Here is a 10,348-nt window from a genome sequence, read left to right as displayed (position 1 = left end):
AAGTAAAGTAAAGATATTATATTAAAATTGAAATTTAGTATATTTATAATTACACTTTAGGTTTGATATTTATTTAACTTTATTAATAAACTTATAACTATTATTAGAAAAATACTACAATTAATCACTTTTAACTACTTACAAAATATTCTTTGGGTTGTTTAAGTTCAACTAAAATTTATATTTAAGTTGACCCCGTAATGTTAAATTCAAATTAATAATTTAAGTATTTTATACAAATTGTTTCAAAATTGTATCTTTAAAATGATAATGGTTTACATCCAACAATATATTAAAACTAATAAATTAAGTATAATATGTTAAAAGTTAAAAAAACACCACTTAATAAGTAGAAGTAAATATATTATTTTAATATTGAAATTTAGTTTATATATGATTACACTTTAGGTTTGATATTTATTTAACCTTATTAACCAACTTATAATTATTATTAGAAAGAAATTGAAAAGTCATGAGAATTTCAAATGAATGTGGTGAAAGGAAAAATGCATGGGAGTTTCAAATGAATGTGGTGATAGGAAAAATGCTTCCTTTATAATATAACTAGGCGAAACCCCGCGCGTTGCGCGAGAATAGAATTATATAGTTAAAATAATAACTTTTACCAAATTATTATTTAATATTTGTACTTTGAAACAAAATGTTAGTAGTAAAGCAAACATATAGTTAACATATTAGTTTTATTAAACATTATAGTTTAATTTTTGAGTCATTGTGATATATACAATTATTTGATAATTTTATAAACCGTTTAAAATTGTGTAAATTATATATCAAATAAATGATAATATAACGGGTAACAAAACGTATGAACAAAAATATGAACTGCAACTTTTAGTAACATAAAATTAGGAAAACATCTATTATAACATTTCTATTAAAAAGATATATATATATAACGAATAATAAAAAATATGAAAAATAAACACTATAACTTTTAATAATATAAAAACACTAAAACATATATTATAACATTTATATTAACTCTTTATATTTAAATCACAAATCTCTTCAAATACATTAATGTTTTTAATGAGCAAAACTTTACAACCTTATAAAAGAAAGGAAAATAAAAATTTATTAGTGATTACTAATTAATAATCATAAGTTAAAAACTCTTGAGTTGTAACTAAGAAATATACATAAATTAGAAAACTCCTGAGTTGTAGTGTGAGTATCAAATGAATGTGGTACTTGGACATGTATATTTATTATTATTATTATTATTATTATTATTATTATTATTATTATTATTATATTCGTCTAAATAATTGGTTTTGATGCATCATTTTAATCCCTTCAATTATTAAACATAAAGATATTTAATTATAAATTTATAACATACATAAGTGCATATACATCTTAAACAAATAACATATAATATATATTTTCGTAAGTGTCATATGTAATTCTTGTCGTACTAATAACATTTATATCAACTCTTCATATTTAAATCACAAATCTCTTCAACTACATTAATGTTTTTAATGAGAAAAACTTTACAACCTTATAAAAGAAAGGAAAATAAAAAGTTATTAGTGATTACTAATTAATAATCATAAGTTAAAAACTCTTGAGTTGTAACTAATAAATATACATAAATTAGAAACTTTTGAATTGTAGTGTGAGTTTCAAATGAATGCAGTACTTGGAAATGTATATTTATTATTATTATTATTATTATTATTATTATTATTATTATTATATTCGTCTAAATAATTGGTTTTGATGCGTCATTTTAATCCTTTCAATTATTAAACATAAAGATATTCAATTATAAATTTATAACATACATAAGTGCATATACATGTTAAACAAATCACATATAATATATATTTTCGTAAATGTCATATGTAATTCTTGTCGTAGTAATATGGATAAATTATTTTCATATGAAGAACATATCATGATAAGTCTATCATAATTACATATCAAATGTTCAAAATTATGTTATCTTTTAAATATTGTCTTTTAAATATGTTGTGTAGGATAACCCAATAAAAAATAATAGAAAATAAACATAATCAAAATAGAAAAACTACAATCAAATAAATAAGAGCATTGGGTGGTTGAATATATAAATAAAGATGTTACATAAACATGCATTTAAATCAAAAGAAAAAACTAACATTCGTCAACTTTGCTCAAACAAAAAAACCTATATCCATTTTATGAATCTTCTTTCTTCATTTAACACCATTCAACCATAGAAACTTGATGACAATTCTTCACTAAACTGCAATTAAAATATTTTTCTTCAAAAAGAATAATCAGAAAGATATTCCAAGCAAAACATTGATGTTTGGAGAGTCACATTCAAGATTGACTAATACACACAAATCACATATAAAGATTAAATGAGAAATTGAATATAAAGAAAGAATAGAAAAGCTTCATTTGTTTTGGTTGAAAGAAAAAATCATATTACAATTACCATCGATGCGACATAACCCATTTCTTCAAATCATCATATTTGGATCGTCAATGCTTCAACTATATGAAAACTTTTGAATCACAATATCTTCAAATCATTCTTACATGTAAGATTTTATATAACACAAAAGACACAAAAGATTGGCCTTTTTATAGTAACTTTTCACTAAATGCTAATTAAACATAATATAAGTTATCAAACTTTTTAGTGTTAAATCATAATTAAGAAAACTTTTGAGTTGCATTAGTTAAAAAAGGGGGTTTCAAATGAATGTGGTTTGAGGAAGTTAAAAAAGAGGGTTTCAAATGCATGAGATTCAAGAAAAAATGCTAGCTTTATAAGTATGTATGATATAACCAACTTATAATTATTATTAGAAAGAAATTGAAAAGTCATGAGAGTTTCAAATGAATGTGGTGAAAGGAAAAATGCATGGGAGTTTCAAATGAATGTGGTGATAGAAAAATGCTTCCTTTATAATATAATATGATATGATATATATATATATATATATATATATATATATATATATATATATATATATATATATATATATATATATATATATTAATGATTAAATGCACTGTTCATTTGGGTAATTTTATCACCTGATTTTACTGCAGATTTATTGTAAGCTCTAATAGGAGAGTTCTTTATTCTCCAACTAGATGCAAAACTTCATCGATCCATAATCTTCGTGTTTCAGGAAACAATCTATATATTTTGACATGGCTTGTATCAAATGTTGTAGAGGAATTGAAGACAATGAGAGCTTCCTTTTTGTGTTCCCGAATACGTCTTACTTGCTAAAGATCCTAAATTTATGTCTGGTCTAAACGAGAGACATGATAACCCTTTGATGTTGATATTTTGTTTGAGCCCAAAGTCAAATTCGTAATGTAATTTAACATGTACATCTCTATTTGTAATTTAAATTATTTACATAGGGAAATAAACAAACAATCTATGGTTTTTAAAGGAATCATTGATTCATGTTTTACTCCTAAATTGTAGATTCTTGCCTAATAGATTGAAAGAAAGAAACAAAATTATTCCAAATCATTTGGTCATATCAATAAATCTCATAAAAATACAAGCTTATGTCATGATCTATATGTTTTATAATGTTCAAGCATTTGAATTTTTATATATTCTGACTAAGGGGGCGTTTGATAGTTGCTGATTGGGTTAGTGCTGACTGAGTTAGGGCTGACCGAGTTAGAACTTCTGACTGAGTCCACATCTGACTGAAACCATGTTGTTTGATTATATCTCTGACTGACTATGATTAATAATGAAAAATGACCATATTACCCTTGATGGAAAACTTTATATAGCGTAAAAAATAACAATGAATTTTATTCTTGATTTCAGAAAAGGCAATAAACTTTGATCCAACCATGAATTCACCATTGAGATATGTTTTGATGGGAGTTTATGATACAACAAACAAATAAAGTAATTCAAGAAAATATTGAAGGTATGATCAACCATAAAATGTATTTTTTTTGTTCAAAATGAGCTCATTCAAATGACAATATCATTGAGTTGACTATAGTTCATACATAGTTTAAACAACACAACCATTGAGCACAATTTTCTAATAATACAACTATTGAGAATTGTGGTAAACAGAGATCAGAGTATAAGTTTACAAGCTTACATATACCTTAAAATCAAATGGCACATCATTACTAAAGAAATGGAATCACAAACCTAGAAAAGAATTACTACAAGTAACAACATCCATCCATCAATTCACATAGCTAATAAAAGGATTCAGCCCTCGAGAATCATTTAGGTCTACACCAAATATTGATTGGCAAGAGGAGTGTTTGAGCTCTGATTGTGAGCTTGATTTTTTTTGGTCAAAAGGAGTGTTAAGCCTGATTACACAACCTTCACCCTCTATCCACACACCATCGACCACCATCATCAACCCCTGCCATTTACCTGTATAAAATCAGCCACACCACCACCTTAAACCCTTCTCCATCTCTATACCAGCCTCTCCGCCAAACCACCAACCATCACCCCAAAACTTGACCACCACCATCATCAGCCACTTACATCCTTATTCCTCCTTTATAGCCACTACAAAACACCATACCAACACTAACAACACCACCAGGCATCATCAAACCGACAAAAATCATCACCATATTACCACCATAAATAACAACCAAACCACCACCATCTTGACTGACATTCATCACCATTACACACCTTAACCCACCAAAATTCACCACATATCTCCTTATCACCCACCACCAGACGCAACATCACCATCTCTGAACAACTTATCAATTGAAGGGAAAGAAGGTGAATATCGAATTTTTTGGGATTGATTGGAGGACTGGTGTGTTAATTTCTGAGGCCAAGATAGAGAAGAGGTTGCGATTTTGAGTTTCTTGTTGGGTACCAGACACGCACACAAGGTCATCGATTCCAATACTAATGAAGCGAACACCAAATACCGATTGCAAAAGAAATCCAGACAGAGAAAGAAAATAGATAATACGAACCTAGACACAGTGCAACAAAGAATCGTGTTCTTGTTCTTCAAATCGCAGGGCTTGAGTGAGATGAAATCGATTGAAATCTACTCTTCTGATCGACCCTTCAATTACTGATTTGAGGAGAAGTTGAGAGAGAAAATAGAGAGAGTGGCAGGTTTGAGGAGAGCAGTGGGCGGAGAGGTCGATCGACCAGAAAGGAAGAAAGAAGGGAAAATGAGGGCAAATGGGTTTCTTTACCAGTCAGCTACATTTTTTACACTTACCGGGTCAGGAGATTGGTCTGCTATTGCTGACCGAGTAAGTCAATTTGGGGCTCTACCAAACGGCCTGACCGGACCGAGTCAGCCAAAATTTACTGACCGGACCCGGTGAGTTCATTATCAAACAACCCCTAAGAGATTGTAGATAATTTTTTAATATTCGGTTATGATGCAAATGGCTTTATGCTTTGGATCATTCATAATCATATGTTACACGATTGTTTGTTCATATCAGATTTATCAATATATTATTATGCAAATTTAGGCATACAAAAAACAGTTATATGCTTTGAATCTTATTATTTTGAATCATATCAATTTTTAATCATACAATTTTGAATCATGTATAGTTTTTCACATATGTTTTAATTCATAATAGCTTTTGGTTAATAACAGGTTTTGGTTTAAACTAGGTTTTGGTTCATAAATGTTATGATCCAAAACATGAGAGTAGGTTATTAATAATTAAAATTCATGATCCAAAATTGATAATCCAAACGAGAGGATGCATAATGTTGTCTATGATCTAAGAATACAATATATAAAAGTTTGGATCTTTATCAATGATTGAAATTGTAACATCCCAATCTTCAAGTATGAATTTAAAGCTTATATATGTATTTTCAGGGCAACTCGACGAGTTGGGAGGTGCCGACTTGCCGTGTAGAGTTATAATGGCCGTGCATTTTCAAGGTCTACTCGACGAGTTGGAAGGCCCTAACTCGAAGAGTTGACGGCTGCTTATGAAACCCTAATTTTTAGGGTTTTGCACCCTATTTAAAGACCTTATGACTCATTGTTGGCCTCCCTTATCGTCCCCTCAGTCCAGAGAAACCCTAATTTGTGCCTCATCTCGCATTTTGAGTGTGTGTGAGCTTGGAGTGTGATTTTTGGTGCTCTTTTGGAAGGAACTTGAAGCTTGAAGAGGATTGATTCAGAGGAAGGCCTTGGATTCGGGATTTTCATTGTTGTTGCAGTCATTTTGAGGTATAAAGTCGATATCTTGATCATCCCTTTGCTAGATCTCTTCATTTGAAAGTTTATGGCCATTGTTAGCTTATTTTGAGACCATTCTTGGATTTGAGCATTTTATGAAGCTATGACTTCAGATCTGGACATCTCATGGCCTCCATGGACTTAAAGCCGTCAAATTTATCAAGTTTTGGCCCTCTTTCATGCTCTAAGTCCCTTAATAAGCTTTGTTTAGTGTTTTAGCCTCTTGATGCCTTGCATGGACGTAAAGTTAGCAACTTTACGTGGTATTTCAGTTCTAAGGGACCAGATCTATGGTTTGTAGTGCTACATTCGCTTGGGAATTGGTTGAATGCCTTAAGACAAAGAGAACTCGACGAGTTGAATCGGGTCTTCCCGTTTTCTGGATACTGTAGAAACTCGACGAGTTGTTCTCACAACTCGGCGAGTGATAAGTCTATTTTATGAATGTACTAAATAGTCATAAATCTGTTGAATTGATGTATAATTGTCCAAAAATGGCACTACTTTGATGATTTGTTGAACTTCATATGCATGTCAATATATTATACTAAAAGTGGGCGGAACCTGCAAGTAAAATGACTTGCTAAAAGAATGAAGAAACGTTGCTGGGGGGAATTGACCACGCTTCAATATTTTGATCATATCTCAAGTTTTGGAGCTCCGATTGACATGAGTAAAGAAGTTCTGGAAACTAGACAATATTTTCTAAAACTTTCGTGTTTTGTGTTTCTGTTAGGTATGTCATTTTGATCACCAAAACGTGCATGGAAGGTGAAGGACGCCACCAGGTGTCTAAGACCCCTAGGACGTCCAAGTCAAACGGTCAGCGTCTGGGCGAATTTCGGAGCAGAAAAGAAGAGGAGGATCCCGTCGGCGTCTTACACGGCGTCTAAGACATCCACTAGGATGTCCAGGCGTTTTAGGGGCGTCTCATGTTGGAACGACGTGTCTCGGAAAGCATAGGAATCAAGGAAGGATGTCCTAGAACGCGTCTAAGACGTCCCCTAAGACGTCCAACGTTTTTGGCCAATTTTTTGTGTATTTCAAAGACGTCAGAAGGCATGCAAAGATGTACAAAGAACTCCAAGGCGTTATACATGACATCTAAGACATCTCCTAGGACGTCCAACGTCCCACATCGCCCGATTTTGTTATTTTCTGCCAAATAATATAAATAGGGACTTAGGCATTCGTTTTTAGGGTTCCCAACTCCAATTTTGAGATCTTTTTCCTGCGTTTTTGAGGCTTCTAAACCCTTTGAAACACAAATTCATTCCATTTCAATCCGGATTGAAGGCAAGATTCGATTCAATTCTTCATCAAGCAACATTTGAAGGTCATTCAAACGGTGATTCTCATCAATTCTAGTAATTTTCATAAACGATTACTCCTTCCCCAAGGTTTATTTGTTTCGTATTTTGATAATCATTAGGCTACAATTGTTGGATGATTTTAAGTTTGTTTATGAATTCTACTATGCATTTTATTTCTTTCATCCAAGTTAGTGTTTTTATGAATTCAATGGAAGGCTAAATTATTAGGTTACTTCCGGGGATGTTTATGATTTTTGGATGAACACACTTGATTATTACTTTATTCTAGTTAATTTCAATTGTTTTTTTTATGCTTCATGTGATGATCTTTGGTAATGATAATTGAAATTGGGTTGTATGAATTTCTTTGATGTCATAATTAAGATAGTCTATTGTCAATTCATCATTTGTTCCAAGTTCAAATAGTTTAGGAATAAAGACGAGTGATTGAATCAACATATATTATTCCAACTTATGATATTGAATCTTAGTATGGTAATAGGTTGTTGGAAGACACTTTATTGTGAGTTCACTAATTGTTCATAATCCATTTAGACACAGGGAGTAAGACAAGTAGTTGAATGAACATATTGTGTGCCCAAAATTATGTGTTACAAGATAAGAAACCCCAACTGCATCTAAGTAACTGAATTAGGATTCTAAGGAAGAAAGTGTGTGAATCTAAACTGTCCATAACTGAACCGGGAGTACTCTAGTTTTCTCATTGAGATTGTCGTTTTAATTAATAAATTTCAAAGATTTTTGTTTGATATTTGCTTTAATATTTTTTCGTGACAATTGCTAGTAGTTTTTCGTTAACTATTTTAACACAAAGTTTGACCACAACCTCCGTGTGGATTCGACCCTTAATTACCCTAGCTATCTAGTGTGTGTGTGTGTGAGGTTTATTTTTGACCGAGACAACGACCTCGATCAAAATTTGGCGTCGTTGCCGGGGAGATTGTGCACTTGAACTGTTGTGTTTAAGTAGTCATAGTCTTTTATTTTCATTTTTAATTATTTTTTGCAGTTCACGTTTGTTTTATTTGTGTTGTGACGGCACACCAGTGCATGCATACAAGATGTAGCGGACGTTCTTCACCGCTTGCATTTGATCCGGAAATCGAACGAATAGCTCGCTCAAATCGGGTCATCAGAAGGAATAGCAACACTATGAGTGTAGATAATGTTGTCGTGGAAGATGTGGTCGAGGGGCATGAGGATGCTGTCAATAATCCTCCACTACTAGTTCCACCACCAGCTCCTCAATTCCCAAACAACAACATTGGAAACAATGGGAACAATGGGAACAACAACAATGTCAGTGCACCAATCATCCAACCAGTACAGCCACAACCGAATAGAAACAACCGTGGTTAAAACGATGGAAACGGAGGAAATTGGGCAAAAAATATAGGAGGTAATGTAGGAAACCACAATGGTGGTAATGTTAGAAATCAGAAACAAAATCCTAGAAATGTTGGTCCTCAATTCGATAATGAGGGTAATGGCGGTAACGAGGATGACTGAGATTTTGATGATGGAAGTGACAATGGAATTGGTTGGAATCAAAACCACAACGGTGGTAATAGGCGGAATCAAGGTAATCGGGGTGGAAACGGAAATTACAACAACTGGAACAACCAGAACTTCCACAATGGTGGCAACAACGACTACAATGATGGGTTTGGAAATCAAGGCTTTGGGAATCAATACCGAAGGAACCCAAATGGTGGATTCAACAATGCAAATGGAGGATACTACAACGAAGGTAATCAATTCCCTCATCTTTACTTTCCGCAACCTAATAGACAATCCATGGCATCTCATTTTCAGCCAGGAGAGTATGATGATGCTTCACCTATACTCTTCACGGAAGGAAACGAGCACCATGTCGAATTAAGGCCACAACTAATTAGTGTCTTACCCGTCTTTAGAGGTCATAAAACCGATGATCCATACAATCACCTCTACGAGTTCCTTGCAATTGCTAACGCGAATACTCCGCGAGGAACTTATAGAGATTCCTTTAGACTTCACTTATTTCCATTCACTTTAAAAGAAAAAGCTAAGTATTGGTTCACTTCTCTTGCCCCCCATAGTATTACTACTTGGGAGCAATTAAAAACTAAATTTTTGCAAGAGTTTTACCCTGCTAGTAAAACAACGGAAATAAGGAAAACAATACAAGATTTTGCACAAAAACCCAATGAAGAATTTCATGATGCATTTGAACGTCTCAAGGAATTGTTGCGTTCATGTCTCGATCATGAATTTCCCTGTTGGCAACTTGTACGTTTATTTTATGATGGAGTTGACACTGTCAATCAAACTATGATTAATGCCTCATCCTGTGGCACTATCATGATGCAAGATAGTGAAGACGCTTGGCGATTCTTGGAGCAGTTGAGTCATGGTTCAAAAACCAATTACTCAGCTAAGAAACGGGACACCCCAGTTTCATCTGCTGCTTCAGTTGGACTAGAAAAAAACTGGAAAAATGAAGTCAAATATGATATTAATTCTTTAAATAAAAAATTGACTTACTACTCTCTAGTCTACGCAAAGATAAAGGTGTGTTTTTTTCACAGGTACAGAAGATATGTGTAAGTTGTGGAGATTCAGGACACATTGCAGATGAGTGCATGAAAAGTCAAGAGGAAATCAATCAAGTGCACGACTATGGTCAATTCCAAAATAGTCCACGATCATTCAATTGGAACTACAACCAAGGCGGGAACTACAACAACAATGAGAATTTCAACAACAAAAGTCGTCAAGGGAATTACCAAAACCAAAATCAGC

General features: G+C 32.5%; 1 non-coding gene across 1 annotated transcript; it reads right to left on the bottom strand.

Moving 5' to 3' along the window:
- Positions 1 to 9,712: 9,712 nt before the first annotated feature.
- Positions 9,713 to 9,819, bottom strand: LOC145135105 (small nucleolar RNA R71). Its single transcript, XR_013719584.1, has one exon. It is a non-coding gene; the product is annotated as a small nucleolar RNA R71 (small nucleolar RNA).
- Positions 9,820 to 10,348: the final 529 nt, after the last annotated feature.

Source organism: Lactuca virosa, chromosome 8 (genome assembly GCF_052849685.1).
Source record: "Lactuca virosa cultivar CGN04683 chromosome 8, Lactuca_virosa_CGN04683_v6, whole genome shotgun sequence".
Classification (NCBI taxonomy): Eukaryota; Viridiplantae; Streptophyta; class Magnoliopsida; order Asterales; family Asteraceae; genus Lactuca; species Lactuca virosa.
This window is presented reverse-complemented; position numbering and strand designations above follow the sequence as displayed.